Source organism: Accipiter gentilis, chromosome Z, assembly GCF_929443795.1.
Source record: "Accipiter gentilis chromosome Z, bAccGen1.1, whole genome shotgun sequence".
NCBI lineage: Eukaryota > Metazoa > Chordata > Aves > Accipitriformes > Accipitridae > Astur > Astur gentilis.
Genome location: NC_064919.1, coordinates 39,408,549 through 39,432,334, shown reverse-complemented (window position 1 = coordinate 39,432,334; position 23,786 = coordinate 39,408,549). Strand labels below are relative to the sequence as shown.

At 44.2% G+C, this 23,786-nt stretch overlaps 1 protein-coding gene across 1 annotated transcript in view; it reads left to right on the top strand.

The window, feature by feature from the left end:
• The first annotated feature begins 222 nt into the window (after positions 1-222).
• The window catches only part of LOC126035974 (uncharacterized), a 97,910-nt gene continuing 74,346 nt past the window's right edge, over positions 223-23,786 (top strand). The window contains exon 1 of the mRNA XM_049795151.1: positions 223-271. The gene's annotated coding sequence lies outside the window, so the exon portion shown is untranslated. The remainder of the gene's footprint in view (positions 272-23,786) is intronic.

The following is a 23,786-nucleotide window of genomic DNA, read 5'->3' as shown; positions in this document are numbered from 1 at the left end:
GTGACATCGCCGAGCAACGGATTGTGACCAGGCGACCCTCACTGCTTATATTCAGGCGCTGATGCTCCCCCCAGTTGGCTCGTGCCCACACTCCAGCTGAGCAGATCGCGAGGTCTGGAGCACTGAGCGAGGCCTTGGCGCTGGTGTCGTGCACGGGCAGTTGCTCCGTGCAGCTCTCAGGGCCTGACCCCAGAGCCGTCGAAGGATTTTCCCCGGCCCTGCCAGCTCCAGGCAGCCGGGGCACCCAGGAGCTACGCTTGCAGCAGCAGAGGTGAGCTGGGAGGGGACGCCTCAGCCTGGGGAGCTGGGAGGGTTTCCTTCTTGAGGGAACTGGGCACTTCTTCCACCCCTTCCCCAGGCCAGCCAGTGACCCTGCCCTCTCTCCCTTTTCTCGTGCAACACCGGCTGCTGCAGCGCTGGTGAGAGGGAGCGGCTCCGCGTCCCTGGTTCCCCCCAGCCCGCCGCAGCACGTGGAGAGCGTGGCCACGGAGCTGGGTCGACCGCTGTCCCACCTGCCTGGGCAGCTGGGAGGAGGCCAGCTTTGTTCTGCCGTGCCTCCACCGGTTCTGCTACCCGTGCATCCTGCGGTGGGCTGAGAGCAAGCCCGAGTGCCCCCCACTGCCAGACAAGCTCCAGCGCTTTGCACGTCTCTCTTGGCAGGACATAGCGTCGGGTGCTGAGGAGGACATGGCGGAGAGCAGCTCTGCTGCAAGGGACGGTGGCACGAGCCAGCCGCCCCAGGCAGCGCCGGCGGAGGAACCTGCCGTCTCCCAGTGCCCCATCTGCCTGGGAGACATCAAGAAGCCAGCTTACGCGGCCCTCTGCCTCCACTGCTTCTGCTTCACCTGCATCAAGCGGTGGGCCAGGACGGTAGCCGAGTGCCCACTCTGCAGGCAGCCTTTGGACCAGCTGCTGCACTCCGTGCGGGGGGACGACGACTACCAGGAGTACCTGGTCGGCTTGCCCGCCCGCCTGCGCAGGACAATGGCGATGGAGAGGGCCCGCAGCCGGTCCCCGCAGCGGCGCTACAACCTGCGCCCGCGGCCCACCACCAACCAGCCCTCGGCTGGCAGAAGCGGTGCACGGAGGCAGAGGCTTTCCAACACCACCTCCCAGCAGGCTCCTGCACCCAGCGCTTCTCAGCAGCCAAGCCTGCCGACTGCAGGCGAGCGCCCGGCTCCTCCGCGCCGACGCAACCGCAGGCGGTAGCTGCAGCCCCTCAGCATCCGCCTCTTCTGCTTTCAATAAACACCATGATGCTCTGCAGGACGTGTGTGTTTTTCGCGACCAAAGAGCAACCCACCGCAGGGAATGCTTTCCAACGCTCTCTGGGCAGTGCGGGAAAGCCAAAGGGGAGGGGGGTTTCTCGGGGTGCGCCGCGATGTCATTTCACCCAAGTGCTGCAGAGGCGATGCGTCCCTCGCGCTCTCCCAGCCTCCCACTCCCAAGCAGCAGGGCAGGGCTGCCCAAGAATCCTTAGCAGGGTCCCCGGGGAGTCCGCTTTTCAGGGCTCAGGACTGCTGGTCAGTCTTGAAGAGCCACCGTTCAGCAGCACAGGAGCAGGCCATCCCATCGTGTCGCAAGGCAAGCGAGCGGGGCCGAGGACCAGCTTGGCTTGGCAGGGAGCTCCTCTTGGAACTCCCGAGGAAACAGAGGTTGGAGGATCACTAGAGGCAAGGTCGGGCTTCGCAGGAAGATGACAGAGATGACGTTCGCATATGCAGGGAGAAGACACGAAAGGCCAAAGCTCAACTAGAGTTGAAACTGGCTATTGTTGTGCCAGACGGCAAGAAAGGATTTTATTAAGTATGTTAATAGCAAGAGGAGGTCCAAGGATTTCATCCCCCTGCGCTGCTTGGAGCAGGGAGGAGGTAGAGAATTCAGGGCGAAAGTTAAGCCTGGGAAGAAGGGAGGGGTGGCAAAGGTTTTTTTTAAGATTTAGTTTTTATTTCTCATTATCCTACTCTGATCTGATTGGTAATAAATGATTTTTTTTCCCCCAAATCAAGGCTGTTTTCCTCGCAATGGTAATTGGCAAGTGATCCCTCCCTATCCTTATGTTGATGCACGAGCCTTTCGTTGTATTTTCTCGCCCCTGCCCAGCTGAGGAGGGGAGTGGTAGAGTAGCTTTGGTGGGCACCCGGCGTCCCGCCAGGGCCAACCCACCACGGACCCATACTTGAGGAAGACGGTCCCCTGGCAAACAGGGATGCAGAGAAAGCAGGGCCATTCAATGCTTTTTCTTCCTCAGTATTTAATACTAATGGTAGACCTTGGGCTGTCCAGTCCTCCCATTTGGAGGACCACAACTGCAGGAACAGTGACTTTCATTTGCGGAGACGGAAATTGTAAGGGGCCGGCTGCATCAGCTGAATGTTCCTAAGTCCACGAGGACTTGCTGGGGCTCACCAGGAGCTAGTGGATGTTATGGCAGGAGCCTTCTCAATCATCCACCAAAGGTCTTGGGAGTCTGGGGAGGTCCCCGCTGACTGGAAGCTACTCGACATTATTACAATTTACAAGAAGGGCACAAGGAAATAGGGTAGAAATAGGAACAGAAGTAGAAATACAAATAGAATAGAACAGAGCAGAAGAGAAGACTAGTTCATTTGGCAGGCACCTCCAACGATCATCCAGTCCAAATGCCTCTTCCACTTCAGGGCTGACCAAAAGTTAAAACTTATGATGAAGGGCATTGTCCAAATGCCTCTTTTTAAGGCACTGACAGGCATGGGGCATCGACCACCTCTCTAGGAAGCCTGTTCCAGTGCCTGACCACCCTCTCGGTAAAGAAGTGCTTCCTAATATCAAGTCTGGACCTCCCCTGATGCAGCTTTGAGCCATTCCCATGCATCCTGTCACAGGATCCCAGGGAGGTCCGCACCTTCCTCTCCAGGGCCCCTCAGGAAGCCACAGAGAGCAATGAGGTTGCCCCTCAGCCTCCTTTCCTGTCTAAGGAAAATAGAGGACCCATACTTGTTGAAGATGGTCCCCTAGTAAATAAGGATACAGAAAGAGCAGAGGGATTAAATGCTTTTTTTGCCTCAGTCTTTACTACTAATGATAGAATTTGGGCTGTCCAGTCTACAGAAACAGTAACTTTCCATTTGTGGACACAGAAATTTTAAGGTGCTAGCTGTATCTGTTGAATGTTCATAAGTCCATGGGACTTCATGGGATTAATTCCAGAGTACTGCAGGAGCTGGTAGATGTTATTGCAGGATGCCTTTCTATCACCTACCAAAGGTCTTGAGAGTCTGGGGACGTCCCCACTGACTGGAAGCTATTGAACATTATTCCAATTTACAAGAAGGGCATAGGGGAATAGAATAGAATAGAATAGAATAGAATAGAATAGAATAGAATAGAATAGAATAGAAGAATAGAATAGTTCAGTTGGCAGGGACGTACAACAATCTTCTAGTTCAACCTCCAGACCGCTTCAGGGCCGACCAAAAGTTAAAGCACATTATGAAGGGCATTGTCCAAATGACTCTTTTTAAGGGACTGACATGCATGGGGCATCGACCATCTCTCTAGGGAGCCTGTTCCAGTGTTTGACCACCCTCTTGTTAGAGAAATGCTTCCTAATATCAAGTCTGAATCTCCCCTGACACAGCTTTGAACCATTCCCATACTGTGTTTCTGGGAATATCCAGGAAACTACAGACCTGTTAGTCTAACCTCAGTACCTGGAAAAATTATGAGGAAGATCCAACTGGGTGCTATTGAAAGGCATTTCAAGGACAATGTAATCGTTAGGTACAGTCAGCATGGGTTCACAAAGGGCAAGTACTGCCTAACTAATCCGATATCCTTCTAAGATAAGGTCACCGGCCTAGCAGGTGAAGGCAAGGTGGTTGGGTGTAACATTCCTGGATTTTAGCAAGGCTTTTGATACTGTCCCTCACAGCATCCTTCTGGACAAGTTGTCCAACTTTGAGATGAACACAAGGGGCTTATAAGGCATGGGTTGCCCAGAGAGCTGCTGGAGTCTCCGTTCTTGGAGATCAAAGCTGCCTGGATGTGGTCCATTGCAAACAGCTATTTGTGGCCCTGCTTTAGCATGAACATGTGACAATGTGACCTCCAGAGGTCTTATTCATTCTTTGGCAATAACATCCTGCCCTTACTGACACGGCCTAGCATCTTCTTTTTGAGCTTGATAACTTGTAATGGGAGTTTGAAACAATGCATTGGCAGCTTCATATCTTTAAAATATTCTTGTTCTGTGATCACAGTGATACATTTTTTAGCTTTGGTGGGTGATACAACCTTGCAGAGGAAGAGACATGGTTATTCTTGCTGCAATTTGGAAGCACTTATCTGCTAAACTTCAGAGAAGTTTTGCAAAGGAAAAATGTCCATACAAGTTGAGGTCCAGGGCCTGGGGGATGAGCAATGTTGGCTACTGAGAAAGTTGGCTTACGTGCAGTTCTGGTAATTCAGGATTCCCCCATAACTGAAGTTTTCAAAGTGCATTAAGCAAATATGGTGTCCCTTCTTTTTAAAGATGTGGAAAATGATGCTGTTTGGGATTTGTGTGGCAGGTTTTTGGTAGCGGGGGAGGGGCTGCAGGGGTGGCTCCTGTGAGAAGCTGCTAGAGGCTTCCCTGGCTCCAAGTTGGACCCGGCTCTGGCCAAAGCCAAGCCCATCAGCGATGGTGCTGTCCTCCTGCAGCTCATGGAGGTAAGCAGTGGAGCAGATGCCCACCTGTAGCCTGTGGAGGACCCCACACCAGACCAAGGGGATGCCCCCCAGGATGGCCGGGACGACATGAGAAAGGCCACGCTGGAGTCATCTGTGACTGAAGATCGGCACGTGGCAAGGACCCACGCTGGAGCAGTTCACGAAGAACTGCAGCCTGTGGGAAGGACTCATGTTGGAGAAATCCATAAGGGACTGTCTCCCCTGCGAGTGACCCCATGGTGGAGCAGAGAATGGGTGAGGAGTCCTCCTCCCCCTGAGGAGGAAGGAGACAAGATATGTTGAGCTGACCCCAACCCCCATGCCCCATTTCCCTGCAGGCCAGGGGGAGGAGGTGGAGAGAACTGGGAGTGGGGTTCAGCCAGGAGGGAGGGAGGGGTGGGGGCAAGGTGTTTTTAAGATTTGGGTTTTACTTCTCTTTACCCTTGTTTTGACTTGATTGGTAGGAAATTAAATTGATTTTGTTTCTCCCCCGAGGTGAGCCTGTCTTTTGCCCGTGACCATAAGTGGGGAGTGATCCCTCCCTGTCCTTGTCTCGACCCACAAGCTTTTCTTTATATTTTCTCCTCCTCATCCCACCAGGGCTGGGGGGAAGGAGTGAGTGAGCGGCTTCATGGTGCTTTGTTGCCAGCTGGGCTTAAACCACAACAGATGCACTGCCTTGTAGCCAGAAGTCAAGCATGGTTTAGGTCAAAATAAGAAAAGGAATAAATAATAAAGAAGTAAGTTTTGACTAGCAACGTCAGCATTAAAATGATAAAGATAACTGCATTGAGTGGGGAGAGAACACTTTCTTATGGCTTGATTCTTCAAGAAACATCTGATTGTACTTTTTATTGGATTCATGGGCCATCAGAAAACAGTGGCATGATTTCAACTGATCGTGCATGATCTGTTTGAATTTTTGAGGCTTTCTCTCCTCCCCATGAATAAGTTGTACTACCTTGCAGTTTTATGCCCTTCAGATAGACAGTATGTGCTGTCAACTCTCAAAAGACTGGTCTACTTCTCACATTGTAACCTTAAGGGTGCAGCATTTTCCTTCTCCACAGTATTCCTTAAGTGCTGCTTTCCTACTTAAACAAATTGCCTGCAGAACAATTGGGGAATTTGGACTGGTTTCAGTAATGTGCTAGTACAAAATTTTGTCATATTAGCAGTAGTAGTGCAGGTCACTCACAGCAAGTGCTTGTTCTGGCTCTGCTGCAATTTGCTTTGCTTGTCACATTGCCCTCATGCTGCAGTTCATCGAAAAGCCTTTGATAATCACAAAAGGTTTTTTTTATGAGATGGGAAGACAGGTTATGATTACTGACAGGTACACAAATACATAAGCAAGCACTTCCAAGAAGAATGTGGTAGGAGGTGTCTTAAAGGGAAAAAAATCCAGAAGTTGTGTTCTAGTAAGCCTTGATATTAAAGGGTCACATTCACTGTAATGGTTATGTGTCGTGGTTTAACCCCAGCCGAAGCAGTTCGCTCACTCCTTCCCCCCAGCCCTGGTAGGATGAGGAGGAGAAAATATAAAGAAAAGCTTGTGGGTCGAGACAAGGACAGGGAGGGATCACTCCCCACTTATGGTCACGGACAAAAGACAGGCTCACCTCGGGGGAGATACAAAATCAATTTAATTTCCTACCAATCAAGTCAAAACAAGGGTAATGAGAAGTAAAACCAAACCTTAGAAGCCCTTGCCCCCACCCCTCCCTCCCTCCTGGCTGAACCCCACTCCTGGTTTTCTCTCCCTCCTCCCCTCAGCACCGCAGGGGGACAGGGATGGGGGTTGCGCCGCCAGTCTGGGGAAGCTTCCAGCAGCTTCTCGCAGGACCCCCCTCTGCAGCTCCCTCTCCCTACCAAAACCCCACCACACAAACCCAAAACAGTATGTAGCAAACACAATTAAAGCCCACATGCAGAACATTCATTTACTGCGCGGCATCCTGCAAGCAGAGGATACCTTCACAAATGGGCATTTGTACATTTTCTTACGCCAGGGATACTGCATAGGAACCAGGGGCTGGAAGAAATTCTCCCTGGCGATCAAGTTTAGTTTCTCTGTCATAGCCAACTGTGTGATACATAACCTTTCCTGGACTGGTCTGGCTCCATCTGTAAAAATATCACTGGTTTTGCCCCTGTTACCCCTCAGGTTGTGACTGCAGTTGTGGTTAGCCAGCTTCTGTGACTTCTCAACCTCAGTTTTATTGCTAGGTCATTTGTATTCTGCTTTCTCCTTGCTAGTTTCTTCCTTTAGTTAAATACTCCTTTCTGTTCTTGGTGTTTCTCTTTGGTGTGCCTGTATAGTACGGTGATGACCCACTGTGGCCTCTTTTCTGCCTCCCAAAGTAGCTTTTGCCTACCGTGATGCCAGGCTGAGCTCATCTTCCTGCTACTCAAAATAATTCACTTCAATAATGTTTCAGGGCACTATAATAAGTATGTGATCTTCCTTAAGCAAAAGGTAATGAAGAGATTTGGAGACTAGGGACTTTAGAGAGTAGTAACTTTGAGCTTGAATTATCTGTCTCTTAGTTTCCTCCTTTTCTGGTAGGAAGTAAATTGTGCTGGAGATAAGCCTGTTGCATTGCAGCTCTCCTGGGACATTGCAGGGGAGTTTGGCCACATCTGGAGATGATACAGCCTTCTTTCTCACCATGTAGCCAGCACTACAGATTAAATATATGACTAAGGGAATGTCTTATGTTTCTCATGCTTTATGACCTAGCATAGCCAGTAACCATCTAGCTTCAAATTGAGGGGGAAGGGCCTGTAAAACTGAGGAGGTGTCTCACCACCCTCACAGTAAACAATTTCTTCCTAATATCTAATCTAAATCTACCCTCTTTCAGTTTAAAACTGTTGCCCTTCATCCTATCACTACACTCCTTGATAAACAGTCCCTCCCCAACTTTCCTCTAGGCTCCCTTTAGGTACTGGAAGGCTGCTGTAAGGTCTCCCCAGAGCCTTCTCCTCTACTGGCAGTTATGCTATGTTTAAAACTCCCACCATTACGCCTGGCCCCGCTCAGTTGTCGTCAGCCACTCCCCTGGCTGCTGCCGGCTCACTCCAGGACCCCTGGTTGAGGAATCCCCCAGTAGACCTCCATCCTCCACTCCACTGTGGAATGTGCCAGCATGGAGCTGATCACCTTCGCGAGTTTGGTTCGGTAGCAGTGCGCTTCCAGAAGGCCAGGGTGGCACAAGGGATGGAGCATCTGCATCCTCACAGCAGGGGATGGCTCACTGGAGCTGAGGTTTCCCATTTAAACCTTGCCCAGACTAATGGTAGGCTATTCAACATGTATGTTACAGTCTGTGCCAGTGATTAGAGGCTAACTGACCTCTAAGCTTCAGTGCAGGAAACCTTTTTCTAGTGTTTTTCAGTGACAGTTACATATAACTTACTAATAACGTGAGATCAGCTTATGTCATGTTACCTTGTTGTGTTGGCATTATATTCTTATGAATGTAGGCACATTTGGTTATGTTTCCTGCAGCAGAGTGAACTCTGGACTGTGCGTTAAGAACCTGTTGCATCAGACATGATCTTCCTTACCAATGTCTGAAATATGAAGAGAAGATCAACCATGAAATCAGGACAATGTTTTTGAGAGAAATGTTTCAAATTAATTTCTAATCAGTGCTTAAATTGGTTACTGTTTCACAGACTTCATCTAAAATATTACTTTTGTTGCTTTCTTGAAGATTTTTGGACAGGAATGTTATGGAGTTCTTTGTGTCTAAGATACTTAGCTTGCCTTCTCATAAAATGCTCTACTACTGGGATTGTACATTTCTGCAGCTTAGCTTTTTACCCCACCATGTGTTGCAGAGTAATTTCCAAGAATGGAAGTACATTGTAACACGAAAGAAGTATAGCATTCTCAAGGCTTTATCTTGACCTGCATGTTCATGTTGACTTATGTGATGCAAGTTTCAAGTAATTAATGTACCTTTGACAAAGCGAACACTAGGGTCAATGAAAGAATCCAATGTAAATATTGTGATCATCACATAGTGACTGCCTGTAGTTAATATAGCTTCATTTTTCATTGTGTCAGGAAGGTTACAAATAATTTGTTCTCAGTAGGTCAGAGAAGGAGGTGCAGCTAGACTATTAAAAAAAAAAAAAAAGTAAACAACTCCCTGGGAAACTAGTAGGAGAAGGCATATGAATCCCTAACCTTCAGATGAGGCATTGCAGGTTTTCCCAGACTGGAAATTCCTCATGGGAGAATTCCTTCTGCAGCCTTAACTTCCTTTGGCTGCCCCATTTCAGTCTCACTCACAGTGTGGCTGTGGGCTTTTTGCAGGGTTAGGAAAAGGGACAACAAGTCACAACAGGGAAAATTCTGGTCAGATATTAGGGTTTTTTTCTGCACCATGACAGTGGTGAAACACTGGCAAATGTTGCCCAGAGAGGTTGTGGACTGCCTTGTTCTGAGCAGAGACCTGACCATGTCACCTCCAAAAATCTCTTCCAGCCTGAGTTATTCTCTGATTCTCTGTGTCTTGTAGAGGTGACATGCCATCTTCCTGGCACAGAAAGGACATTAATGGGCAAAGGGCATGAGGAAAGGAAACAACTTCTGATGGGATTTCAAGGATGAAATGTGGGAAAAATCAGATGTGAAAGTCAGGGAAAATCAATTTGGGTGAGATACATGATCACAAATAGAGATTTGTCCCTTCTACCAACTGTATTGAGATATCCTTGTTCCTGCAGTTGCTCAGGAATTGGAGGGGGTGGGGGGAAGTGAATTGTTAGGAGAGGACAAATTTTTCTCATGATGATGTTTGTCAGAACAAAGCAATCTTAAGGTTTATGAATTAAGACCTTCACATTGACTTTTTGTTGTTTCATGTTTGGGTAGGGGTTTGGGTCATTTAATTGTAGATATCCTTAAACCCTAATGTGTGACAGTCCTCAGCTTTCAACTCACACAATTAATACTTCTCAAGTCTGCCAGGAACTAACATGAAATGGCAGAATAATTCAGTATAATAAAAACTCTTTTCACCTCATCCCTATGTACCTATACAACGTCCGAGTCAAGGAAGGCTGAAAACGGCTTTGTTGAGTGAAAGTGTTCCTTTTATGAAACTGGATTACTGTTTGGAGACAAGGAGAGTTTCTCTGAGCTAACAGGAATCTCCTTGAGATTGGCCTGATCTTCTGTGTGTTTCTTTCCTGCAGGGAAAAAAACACCAAAACCAAACATGCAAACTGGTGTAACTCCAGCTCTTTGAAAGATCCTCTGCCTTTTTCAGCATCAAACCCAAGTTTGTGCAGACAGTGTCTCTGTGAGTTTTTGTCTACTTATTAGCCAAAAGTCTGATCATACTTGTACATGTCTGTATAGCCAAAGGCAGAGGCATCATTTTCCACAGAGCTGTCTGTTTACTTTTCTTGGGCTATATTAAGTTATCAAATGCTGTACATACACACAAGAAAACAGAGTAAGAGGAATTGCAAAAATGAAGATGAATATGCACCAGGAGAATCTGCTGTTGCCCTGCTATAGCAGATTAGCAGCTGTTTGTCCTCCTCCTCCCTCACAGCCCTTGTGGGATGTACCTTACATCTCCGAAATTGGCCTCTTCCCCCTCCAGGGAGGTCGCTGACCTGACCCAGCTTTAACCAGGGCATGATCACAACATTAAACATTTAACAAGGTGATAAGAGCCCAGGGGATTAGCATTTGTGGAAAAAGGACATGACCTCTATAACTGAGTTCTTATTTAATAAAAATGGGCATAAGTGATCCATTTCAAAGTCTCCATTTAGCAGGGAGGGGATAGAGCATGCTGTATTTGCTCTTGCAGGAGGGAGGGAAGAGCATGGATGGGACCTATGGTTGGATGGAAGTGATGGCTTTCTTGGGGATTGGTGTTAAAAATGAGGAAAAACAAAGGAAATATTTTATTAACTGGAAACTACTTAGCTACAGATTAACTCAGCTACCTGCCAGCCCCTCTACCCACTGTTGCAGAAAATTTAATGGCAGGCCTTTTCTAATGGGTATTCCTTTCCAGACTTTTTGTTGGAGACAGGTTTCTTGCATGTGTAAATATACCTATAGAGGTAACAGCACTCTGCTCTTAGAATGAATTTCACAGTATTTAATTCTCCTTTCTAGAATTTGGGGAATTTTATTGAGATTCAGTATCTAAATCAATGCAGATGCTTGTGTTTTGTAATAAGTTTTTGTCATATTTTAGTAAAATTTTGGATGAATGTGGTCTAAAACAGAGTTGGAAAGAACCAACTTACTTTTGCGTACACACCATAACTGCAAAATAGAAATATATACATGTAACAAGTACATTAGAATTCTTTAAAAAATATTTATTAGGTACTCAGGCTTTTGCACTATGGTGTTTTGATGGTTTATTATCTATAGCTCCAGTTTTCAAGTATGCAAAAAACTGACCCCATCAGTCTATTCCATGAGTATTTACATAATTGCTTTTCAAAATGAAGCAATACATTAGCCAAATGTTCTCTGAAGAGCATAACTGTGTGCAATTCAATTACCATTGGAAATAGAGTAACTGTTTTTCTGACTATGTTGACGTAACTGGGTTCTGTGTCAGTTTTTTGAGACTTGCTTCTGCATCAACTACTGCTGCCATCCCGATTCCTCCGCCATGACAACTGGGCATATGGACTGACTGGGAGGTGCAGGACAGGCTGACATGCCCCTGGTCTGGCTGATGTTGTGAACAGTGGCATGCTGCGGCATTGCTCTGCAGCAGTGACAGCAAATAACCCTCTGACCCTCTGAAGCTTCCCCCCCCCCCCCCCGCCCCAGCCTCCTGGGTGCTCACAGTATCTGCTGAAACACCTCTCATGCCACTGTCAGAGATCAAAATTTGACTTTTTTCCTTCCCTTTCTGAAATGAAATAAGTGAATATTGGGCATTCATTATTCGCAGGCACAGACATGGCACCTGATGTTTGTAATGCAGAGAATGCACTAAATCATGCACAAACTAAGCTCTAGTATTTGTTTATTGATATTAAGGAAGGGTGTAAACCTGTTTCCATGGCTGTTTGCTTGTTTTTGACACACACACCCCCCCTTAGCAGTTACTTTGTTGAGACTAAAAGTGTTTGGAAGCCATTTCCTTTACCAGCAACTTCAACACCGTAATTTTTGTAATTTTTGTACGTGGAAATGCTAACTTCCTTTTTGCTATCAGTTTCTGTAAGTTTTTATCTCAAATACTGTGTATACTCTGCATAACTCTTTTAATGACTTCCTTTTATCACCTCTCCTCACAAAACAAAACCCTGTTTTTAGTAATGGCTGTGTTCAGTTTCCCATTGAGTAATTTAATAGGACGTTAATCAAGACAGTAGTGAACACAATCAAGTGAAAAAAGCATGTATTTTTTACATCCAGACGTGAGATTTTTATTGCTTTTTTGGCTGTTTTTGCTAGATAGAATTGCTAGATTCTTTTGCTGATTTGATTCGGGAAGTACTTAATGGTCTGTGCTAGTGGGAATGAATTTGAAATACAACTAGTGTATTCTGAAAGCAGTAAGATTGCCTAATGTACACATGGTTGGTGTAAATCTACAGAGAAACACTGCTTAAAATAAAGGTTTGTTTCAAACCAGTTTAATTCATTAAACATTTGAGCTGCGATTTTGATTGCAGTGAATGTGGTCTGCCTAGTGCCTTCTGCAAAAAAAAAGTCAGATGTCACTATGAGAAGTTTCCAAGTATATATGTGCTCTTAATTTTGTGCTATAATATCTGTCAAGAATGTCTTTCAAATCAAAGGAAGACACTGTTAAAAACGAGATGACTTTCATATAAAAGATGACAAACATTTCAGGGAAAATAGCCATTCAAGACTAAACAGCTGAAAACAACTGGAGGTTGACAGACTTCTAGATTTGTCATTTGAGAGCGAGTCATTGGGACCTGTGGGTAGGCTGGGCCTTCTGTGACTAAGTCAATGCTTGTTTATCATGTGCTAGGAACAAGAGTGACATTTACTTCAGAGACATTTTCATTAATGAATCATCTCTAAGGGCAGTTGCTGCTGGTAAAAGATCAAAGGTAAAATCCAATGATGTGCGAAAATAGCAGTAATGGACAAAATCCCTATGAGAGAAAGGCAAGATTATGTCACACAGCTCTATGTACAGTCAAGTACCATCAGTTTTCTTTTTGCTGGGAGCTGCAACTTTTCCAAGCCAGTAGCACAGAGGCTGGCATAAATGACTGCCTGGGCCAGCCACGGACGTGGGCAATCATAGATTGACACATAGCAGTGTTATAGCTGCAGAATGACACCTCAAGCAAAGCAGGTGGCCAACTAGACACTGCAGAAGTTTGAAGCACAAGCATCTAATTAGTCCATTACACAGCACCAAAGCAATCAACAGTCATAAGCGTGTCTATCATTCTGCTGTCATGCTGCTACATCCTACCTTCTAGCCAGCTTTGGAGGTGTGGCCCATCCTGGGCATTTGATTGCCAACAAGAAGTCTACGCTGCCTTACACATACGCCTAAGTATTAGCCTAGCTGGCCTGCAATTGCTGTCACTAGAGAAGAGTGAGGCTCATCCCAGCTACATATCCAGCTGAGCTTATGTGGGGAAAAAAAGAATAAAAAGATGGGCCAGGGGCTGTGATCACACATTGGCCTGGCACTGTTGTGCCTGATGTTTTAGGCCTGAGATAAAGAATGCTTTTGTGAAGCCATGGGAAAGGCATTTAAATGTCTTAAATCTAATCTAGTTTGGAAAAAGCAAGATTAGCAGCAGGGCATGTCTTTAACTAGAAGCATAAAAGCTCAGAACTGACAGACCCTTTTGACTCTCCCAGTTGGGCATACTCCTGCCAGCAGCTATGTCCGAACACAGCCTCCGATCAGCTCAGAATTATGCCCATCTGTTGGGATAATAGTGGCATTAACTCACTTTCTGTGTGTTTGGATAACACCCAAACACGTTGTGCTCCTCCATGCAGGGGGCAAACGCCAGGCCAAGAGGTGCCTTTTATGGGCAGCCAGGATAACCCCACACGGGACATCTGTTCCCCAAGAGGTCCTTTGGATCTAGCATAGGGCTTTGTTCGTTTTAGCCATTGTATCAGGGAAGTGGGGAAGTTTGCACACGTGTCTGGCTGCCAACAACTGCGATTGTTTTAGGAGCATCTCAGCGTGCCAAAATACATGCTGTAGTAAAATACTGGCTACAAATCTTGCAGTGTGCGCGCTGCGTAGCACACGAACAAAATGAGTCACTGAAAGAGGCATGAAGCTGATAAGCAGGAAAGCCCTTGTGCATCTGGTGAACCAGGAATTCAGATAAACTTGCAAAGTAATTTGTGCCTGCTAGTATGGAGCAAAACGGGAAATAAACACTCGAGCCTTGTCGCTCCAGGGTGAAAAAAACACAGGTTTTGCGAAAGGTGTGTCAGAAGTGTTCCCTTTCTGCTTGTGTAAATGACTGCTGTGCTAGCAGTGGGATGACAGTATCCTTACAGTCCAAGTTTAGTGCAGGCAGGCAAGCATTACCAGTAACATCCCCAGCATGCATGTGTGCAGGGGACTACAAACTGAGGGGTAAAGTGTAGCAGGAAATGTGAGGTCTTGTGGCATGCGCTAAGGCAAGCACCAGGAAGGTTTTCTGTAGTAATTGAAGTGATGTTCATCTATAAACTTGCTTACCTGATAACAGGTCATTCCTTTGCCTATACACTGCGTCTGCTAGCCAAATTCACGGATGTTGCTGGGCAACTTCATGGCTTCTGTTACAGATCTGCTTAAAGTTGATATGTGTATTAATCTAAATAAACCAGATGCTGTATTCAAGTCCCCATTAGATATTGTAGATGGAGTTTTTAAAGTATACCTACTATTTTTCTATAATAATTCTTCAAACCATTTTATGTTTTAGGAAAAAAACCTGTGGTTTTTATTGCTTTGAGGAAGAAAACAATGTATTTTCACAGTAGTCATCAGTTTCCTAGATTTATTTTGTTGTCATAAAAAAAATAATCACAAATGCCCTTGCTTCTGGACATTTGAAAAGTAAGGTCCAGCGCATAGATGAAAATGTAGGCCTAATTTTCAGGCACTTGTCTCTGAAAATCTTGGTCTGAGTGTTTTTACTGTTTCGTATCACATGTTTTTACTGTTTTGTATCACTCACCGGGCTTGCAGTCAGCAAAGCTTAAAAAAGAAAAAAAAGAAGGACGAATTTTGAGACTGAAGGAACAGCTGCATTGGTTCTCTTGTATGGCAAAGCTAAGCAAAATACCAGAGAGCACCAGGTAATTCAATAAGGCAAACGCATATGAGGCTTAAGCTAAATGTACCAGACACATATGAATGATGCTATTGTGTTATGCTATTGGTTTGCTAAGAAAGCATCATTTAAAAGACTGTGGAATTCTAGGGTTTAATTTTGATGGACAAAAAACCTCAAAACATGAAAGTTACTATGATTTGATTTAGAGGAATTAATATATATTTTTTCAGAGCAAGTCAGCTAATTTTTAAGAGCAAACTTCATTCTCCTTTACTTTGGCACCGACGGTGATGTTTTACAAACAGCGGTAATGTCTTAGGTGTTCAATGTGAAGGTTGGTTCTAGAAGGAAGTCAGATATAGTAAAGTCTCTCTTAAACAAATACCCCTTCTGATACTCTGTCTACAGTGATAACTTCAGAGACTACAGCATTTGTTTAAGTTGTAGAATTTTGTGTCCGTACTATACATCCAAGTGAATTCACTAAAATAAATTCTGGTTTAAGACCTGTGTTTATTTTTACAAATCTTGTTAATGAAATGGTATATACATAGTTAACTCTGAATGAATGGAAACCTTTAGCTGAGTTTTACTTGAGTTCTAATGTGAAAGAAAAAAAGTTTAGGAAAATCCAGGAGAAGAACAAAGATGATGGCTTTTGTCAGGGAATATAAACCAACATGTCAAGCCAATACTTTTGGTCCAGGTCTAATATATTTTATCTGTAGCTAATCCCCTAGACTACTGTAGACTAAAGGGAGTAAATATGCCACCAAAGGCAAGAAATGGCTTTGCAAGTAAACAGCTTTCAGATGAAGAGAGCAACAGAAGTGGTCTCATTTTTTGGGCTCTGTATAACACACACTTGAGTTTTATCACATCTGTGTCAGACTTCCACAGCTTAAACATTTTATGCAAAAAGTATAATGAATGTACGAGAAGTTTAGCTCAGATTTCATAGATTTTGTGTGGCCCAGAGTTAGGAGACTGGACTGTTGTGCCTTGAAATGCGCACATCATCACTCCAGGCTTGAAGAGCAGGGCTCTCTGGACTTTTTAAAATCTGTGTATGTACTTCACTAGCTATATAGCACTTTGGTTTATATTGTATGGCATCCCTACTGAAGGGGTGCTGGACATGCTTATGGAAAAGTAATCCACCGAAGGTTACCAAATACATAGAAAACAGCTCTATTTCAATAAATGCCCAAGCCACATAGTGTTGGGGTCTGGGAGAGTAGGTGAGGGAAGCCCCATACACACTTTGTCTGCTCTTCCTTTTCCCCACAGGCACCGTCTTCTGACCATTGTTTGACCAGATGCTGTCTGTGATCACCTCTGGCCTCACCCGCTGTGGCACATTTGCACCTTTAAATTAACAGCCACTTTGACTTTCTTCCTTACTGAATAATCAGAGTGTGGTACAGGGCTACTGAAGGTATGAAAGAAACAACGGTGAAGGAGCTTGGTTCTGAAGTTGGTCACCCGTGGCCAAAGTTGGATACCTCAGAAATGGGTTCTCAAAGTCCAGCAAGCTCATTAGGGATTTACTAAAGCTAATGAAGGAAGGGTAGCTTGGAGCTCCCTGAAGCTGCTTCTCATTTGTCATCTTGAGATCCACAGACCTGAGCCTCTTCCTATGGGTAATAACCTTTACCCATGATTTTAATCAACTGAGGAGAGGTCACTGTTTCTTTGTAGAACACAGTGGGAAAGCATTACTCAATATTTATAGAATAGCCTTGTAGTTAAAACATTTGGTCTAAAAGTGGGAGATCTGAGTTCATTTCCTCTTTCCAACCAAAGCATTTCAAAACCACACTGATCTTCTCTCCAGCCAGGCTAGTGTTCAAACCATCAGTTCATGGGACAGTTTTGTTTGGAGAGATCCTTCCTGCTGAAATAATGCCCTTCTGCAGCAAGAACACAACTGTGCTGGCAAACTGAGAGGACAATTTAGCCCAATGGTTAGGCTGTTCATCTGGGGCAAGGGAGTTTAGCAAGTAATCTAAATATTGGACCATTAAATATAACATCAGAATCACATAATCTCTATTTTTTTCTGTAAAATCTCACTCCATTTTGTGAGGAGTCCAGGTTGGTGGGTATGTAAGAGGTGTGTGTAAGGCGTACCTGGAGGCCTTAAAAGACAGCTGCTTGGGGGTTTGGTTCTTCATTGTACTTGAACAGGTGATAGACAAAGAGCTGCTCAGAGCAGTTTTTCTCCTCAGATGCACTTGGTGGCTGGGAAATTTTGAGTCAAACAGACAAACATGCCCAGCATTGAGGAACAGTAGAGACTAGGTTTTCAGGATCAAAATTTCAGCCCTTGGGACATATATTCCTCCCTGTCTGCATTAGGGTATCAACATGCAAAAAGCAAATGCTCTGCAGCTGGCTTTACATGCAAATGTGATTCCTTTCATGATATCAGAGCCACCATTAGGATGAAAAAGGTCTTGTGGTTGTACAGAGCTAGCTCAGATCTAGAAGCAGGGTAGCTGTGTTTACACAGTCCTCTCTGCAGAGCCTGTTGACTTGGGCACCCCGTTTCCTAAGCACAGCTTCTTCACATCTGGACCTGTGCTGGCAAGCTTGCACAGCTATGCATTTACAGCCTGTGTTTACCAGCGTAATAATGGAGGAGGTTTCTGCGCCACTTTCATTGTGTGGTATAGGCACAGTCAAAGACTTGTGTCAGATTTAGTTATTAGTTTGAATTTCCAAAGGTATTTCGGTGCATAATGACCGCTGGAAACAACATGTTCAATTATGTATGTGTTACTCTAATAAGTGCTAGTTTTGCTGTACCCTCAGTGAGACAAAAAGCCTGCAGAAAGCATAGCTGACCAGGAAATTAGTGCATGCAGTAACTCAAGGAAAATTGTAGCATTTGTCAGAAAAGCAAATGAAATAGAATGAATTAAATAAATTAAAGGACCAGTCCCATCTTTCTTGAACTGCCGTCAAAAATTCTTCATGAGTACTGAGGAAGCTACTCTTGGGTGAGAGAACTACTGTCTTGTATTCCCCAAAGGGCCGGAAATAGGAAAGTTTGTCTTAAAAGAAATCAAGATTTTTCTCTCTGAACCATTTACTAATACAGAATATGTATATTACAGGAAAATAGTATCAAAACATAAAGACAACATATTACCATTAATTCTTATTAAAAAGTATGGTCACGCTCCCTTTCAGTGCACTTGAGCAAATGGCAAATGAGGTAGCTGCAAAATACATGACAGTTAGATCAGTCATTGCAAGGAGATTGTGGTGTACATTTACAAGTAATTGATTTATTAGTTCAATTTCATGAGAAGCAAATTTTTGATGAAGTATCTATTCTCCATTCTACTGAAGATATTAAGGTCAAGGGAAAGAACATATAATACCCTTTCTTTGAACAATACATCACAATTTAAAGCTAAATAGGTTTCTGTGGAACTTACTAGGAAAGTAGGTGCAAGAGTCTGCAGGATACAAATGAAATTCTGATAACCACAAAGCTCTCTTCTTAACATTCATCTTGGGAGAGTACGTAGGAAACAATCTGTTCTTCTGAAATAGACCTTCAACTTTCAACAAATGTCATAAGCATGCTGTGCCACCCTATATGCAATAGCATCTTGCAACAGCATCATGCCTGTAGTGTGAAGGATGCTGCTCTTTCTCTTCTGACTGAAGCATCCAGCCAGAAGTTTTAGCTTATGATCAAAAAATAATTGATTCAGACATTTTCTCAGGAAAAACTGCTGCTTTAAAGAGATGAGCTTGTCTTCCAGAATACAAAATGTGGGACTGGCCTTGGCAAGCTGTTTAAACGAAGAAAGGTGGTTTTCTGCAATGTTCTATTATTTATTTATTCTACCTTTGCTACTGTTTCACCTCTTTATGCACAGATATTGTAAATGTAAATTGGCTATTTGCATTGGTAATCTGTAAAAATGTTGTTTTTTGTTCATGAATTGTTCATGAATTTTTCTTCTCTTTTCTTTGCCTTTGCACATGGCTTTCTAAATTCCTTTTCTCTTTAAACATATATGAACACTTTTCATGTGCATGAGAACAACCATTGTTTAGGTTAAAAAGGAAAGGTACAGATACATGACAATTCCCCATAATTTTCTAATAGTACTCCTCAGTCTTGCACAGCTATACATCTAAGAGTCAAAGACTGTGGTGACTTGATGGGTGAATCTTGAAGACCTTACCCTTCAGGAGGAGCTCGCCAAAGCAGAAATGCAGTAATACTCTGCTAGTACCCTAAATCCCTGCCATCGGTCTAAGGCTGGAGCCAGTACTGGCACACAGTGTGGTGCTGCCCACTGAACTGTCTTGCCAGGCCCTTGTCCCCTCAGTGCCAGCCTGGCACAGTGAAAGGTGAGACCATAGCTGATTTAGGTTACGTGGCAGAAAACAAAAACACTGAAAATAAATGCCCACTGACCTCATGCAATTAAATACCCTGGTTTTTGCATGCAGGGCATATTCAGCATACTCAGAGGGTTGCTTTAGCCATCTTTCTGTACTGGTCTGTGTAGGCTGAAAGGCTGCTCCAGCCAGTCCCTGTTGTGTGTGTGTGCTGAGCAGAGTGGGGGGTCCCCCACTGTTTCCTCTCATGCCACCTTTGAGGAAGATCCCTTTCCCTGCTCTTCACTGTCTCCTCTGTGCATTGTCTCTGCATTGCTCAGGCTATTGGTAAAAATGCTCACAAGCATTTTCTTTAACTCTGCTTTCTTTCTATTCTTCAACCTCTGCTTGTCTGAGCTCTGGAGGGTGATGTTTAGCCCAGGTAAATCTTGACTTCCCCACTGCATTTTGAGACACAGAAGAAATTGTGCAGACACACTGGTGTCAGTCATTGGAGAAGCTGGGGCTGCTCTGTTGCTTCATGTGTGATGGTATGCATGTGTGGAGAAACAGGACAGCTTCTTCTCCTCCCTTGTGATTTCCACCATCACTCTAACTCCAAATAGACATGGATTTGGTGGGAATGACCAAAGCTATTTCTTGAGGTCTTGAATTTGTAGCTCACATCCATGATAGGAAAAGGATTAAGTGTCTTCATAAGGAGTGTCTGGGTGGCAATGCTCAAGGACTTGTTGTCTAGCATCTCCTTTCACCCTCCCGAGCCATTCATGTGGCAGTGGCCTACAGTGGCTGAACAGGAGCTTCTGCGGCGGGAAGAGCATGTGACTCAGGTGGTGGGAGCAGGGATGTCACAGGCCAAAACAACTTTTCTGGGGGCCTGGAGGGAGCAGCTAGGGCTGGGGTGGGGGCAGACAGTACTGAAGAAGGGGGGCAGCTCGTAAAAGGGCACAGAGAGAAACCCATTCCCAGTCCCTTTGCATCCCACTGATCTTTTCCAGTTCCTTACTCTATTTGAAACTCATCACTTCTCAAAGCCCCCAAACCTGCACTGACTACTCTGTCCCCATTTTCAATCCTCAAAGCATTACTGACTCCTTCCACCCACCGGTCTCCAAAACCCCTTGAAACCAATTTCCTTCCTTCCGGAACCAGCAGCTCTGCTACCCTGGCAAATCTAGATTTTGCTACTCTAAAGAAAATTTACTTTGCCCTCAGCAAAGGACTATCTTTGGGATAGAAAATTTGATATTACCAACCCTACTGGGTTGTGCTTGGTTGAGGTTTCTAGGATGCATGCTAGAAATCTCATCCTGTATGCACAGTCCCTGGAACATTTTTGTGCTTTCAGTTTTGCCATCCAGATATGAAATACAGTCAGGGTCCCATAGTGTTTTTCAGTCCTCCACCAGCTTGTTTTACTCATGTCCCAGACACTAAACCAATGATTATACAAGTCTCAGTAGATGCAGGATCAGTCCTGGCACTTCTCAGGTTAAATACAACACACTAGACAGCCTTATTCCTTTGTTCTGAAGTTTTGATGCTGTTTTACTGTCTTCTGCTTGATGCTGATACAATGGTATTTTTGTCATACTACTGTCAGAGCTGAGACACAGGGGAGTTAAGCCATATCACAGCTGAATGAAGTTTAATTAAACTTGGAATAAGTAACACTGAAAGATAAAATTCTTCTATGTTTCAGTTGTGGTGAGAAGAAGGCCTTTTATGCCAGCCAACACCCGATCTCAAACTTCAAAGAAATATTTGGAACAATTCCTGTACCCTAAAAATGGAGAACACACTCAGCTGTCTTTTATTCCCATGTTTCTTCCCTCTACCACCACCAATGCTTGTCATTCAACTTGAATGCATTTTGGTTTTGAATATGATCCTAGCTCAGACTGTAAAAGCAAGTCTTCTGCTAGGCAAATTATTTAATTGATCAGATTACCTTCAGTCAACACAGGACACACTATTACTTTCCTCATATTGTTAGTGTCTTTAGTGAAACGTTAGTAGCATGACAATAATATTAATTACCAATCTGCTATCTAAATGTTATGATTTAAAGGCAAGTGCCTGCACATCAGCATTTAAATGAAGCAGCTACTTTTTCACTCACTAGTTTTTACATTGTTGAAAGGGCTTGTGTCAGGGTTTGTTTTGAAATGCAAAGTGAGAGACCAGATAGGAAAAGCTTGCTAATTTCTATCCCTTTGCCTACCTTGTTGCGCTTGAAAAAATATGTGCAGAATTGTACATGTTTAATACTCTCCCTCCCTCCCTCTGCAGGGACTCTTCATGGGGTCAACGGTATGGCTTTACCAAGTGGGACTTACAGACCTAATTCCTTACAGATTCAGGCTCCCCGTCACATTTGCAGTAGATACTGAGTTTGTAGCAGATCTTCATCCAAGGGCATGGAGAACAGCATGGTTTGAGAAAGGAACTGGAGAGGGGATATTAGGGAGATTGCTGTCTCATGCTAATGACTCAAGATACTTCTTATTCACCTGGCTGGAAGGACAGCTTTTCCTGGGTTAAATGACTTTTAAATGGAAATTATGACCTACTTATTTCTAGCTTTGCCTGCTGTGCAATGTGATGCAGTTAAGAAATAAAGTTACACTTTGGCTTGGTTAGGCTCCAGTTCAGCTGTGGATTAGTCTTCATGAATATTTTATTGACTTGTAAATCTGAGTGCTGGGCACTAGTCCTTATACTACCTATACAGAGTGTTGTACTGTGCTACTTAATAACTCACCATGTTCCCAGCACTGGTAGAACCACCACTGGGAAGACGCCAGTACAAAGTACACGTCCATTTCAGACACATTCAGTATTTTGCCAATAAACATCCCCAGCTTTAGCTTACAAAATATCTGTGGTAGTATATTTTTGGCACCACTGCTTTTAAGAAAAAAAAGATCCTTCTGCTTCTTGCATGGCACCACTTGTCTCTAGAGAAACATTGCTCCAGAAGTAAAATAATTTTCAACAGATAAGCACTCTGAAAATTATTTATTAGCTATCAACTCAGATAAACCTACATGTAAAAGACACAGAAATCCCACCTCCCATCCTGGTGCTCTCTTTTGTTTATGGGTTCCCTGGCATATTAATTATACTTCATTTGGCTTTGCCCCAGAGAATCTTGAACAACAGGGGCAGAGGCTGCTCAGTTCAATTGCCATGGCTTATATTTTGTTCTCCTGAGAGCATCTTTAATTATTGTGATGCTTATTCTCAAGGAAACATGTCAACTTCTCCATCTCACAGTCATTTATGAGTGGCACAGCCTCATGTGTACCGCTGACAGAGATACTGTTTGTTGGCTTTATGTAAATAAACTCTTGTAGTTGTGGGAAGTTAGATGTGGGACTTGAGTGATTAAATATAAAGAGACACTGGCAAGGTGGTGAGCTGCTAAATGTGACCTAGTTCAGCTTCTTTTATCTCTTTGCAAAGCCAAATCCCTGTGGAGTGCTTTTTGTGAATGCTGTGGTGATGGGAGCTGGAGAAATTGCTGCAGCTTGCCTGAGAAGAGCAGTTCAGAATGATTTTTGAGATTTTTTTACATTAGCTTTTGTTCTAGTTTTTGATAAAACAGTTCAGGCACATGCTTCCTCCCCCGCCTTCCCCCCCCCCCCCCCCCCCTGAAAATTACACCCTGGTGTCAGAAAAGCATTTCATTGATAATCAATATTGATACAAGCTTGCAAAACCTCTTTGTGTTAACAAAATGGCATATCTTCAAGATAAAGATGTTGGAATAAAATATATATGAGTAACTGAGAAATGGAGAAAGAAGGGGAAAAGCAGGTTTTCCAAGGAGCTTTTAGGAAGTCAGTTTAGAGAAATCTGTGACAGAATTCCCTAACAGGGATGGGTTTAAGAGCTTGGAGAAAGCTTCTGTTTAGTATTGCTTTCTGTAAAGGTCTTGAAGATTCATCAGATCTTTTTTAGGCCAAGGGTTCAAACCTCTCCCTAAAATTATATCCTATGCGGTGTTGTGTGGCTGATGCCTAACCTGGTTTGTAAATGGTAGCTGTACATACAGTGCTGACAGGAATACTTGCATTTATGTGATGTGTGCCTGGAAAGCCAAATGCTGTAATATCCCTATGGTCCTATTTACAAATGTGCAGGGCTTTATAAGTGTTGAGGAAAATTTGAATATTTGCCCTTAAGGACTTCTTCCACCCTATTCCAAAAGAGATCTGAAAATTGGACTGGAAAAAGCTTCAGCCCAGCTGTTGAGCAAAAGCTATGTGGACTGTGTTGTATGAATGGCACAACACTCAAGAGCCTTGTCAGGCTAGGAGGGAAAATCCAAAAATATAGGCAGCACCATCCTCTATAGGTGGGTAGAGGTAAGATAGAAAGTAAGGCAGCTTAGAGAAGTAACATTGCTAATCACTGCTTCCAAA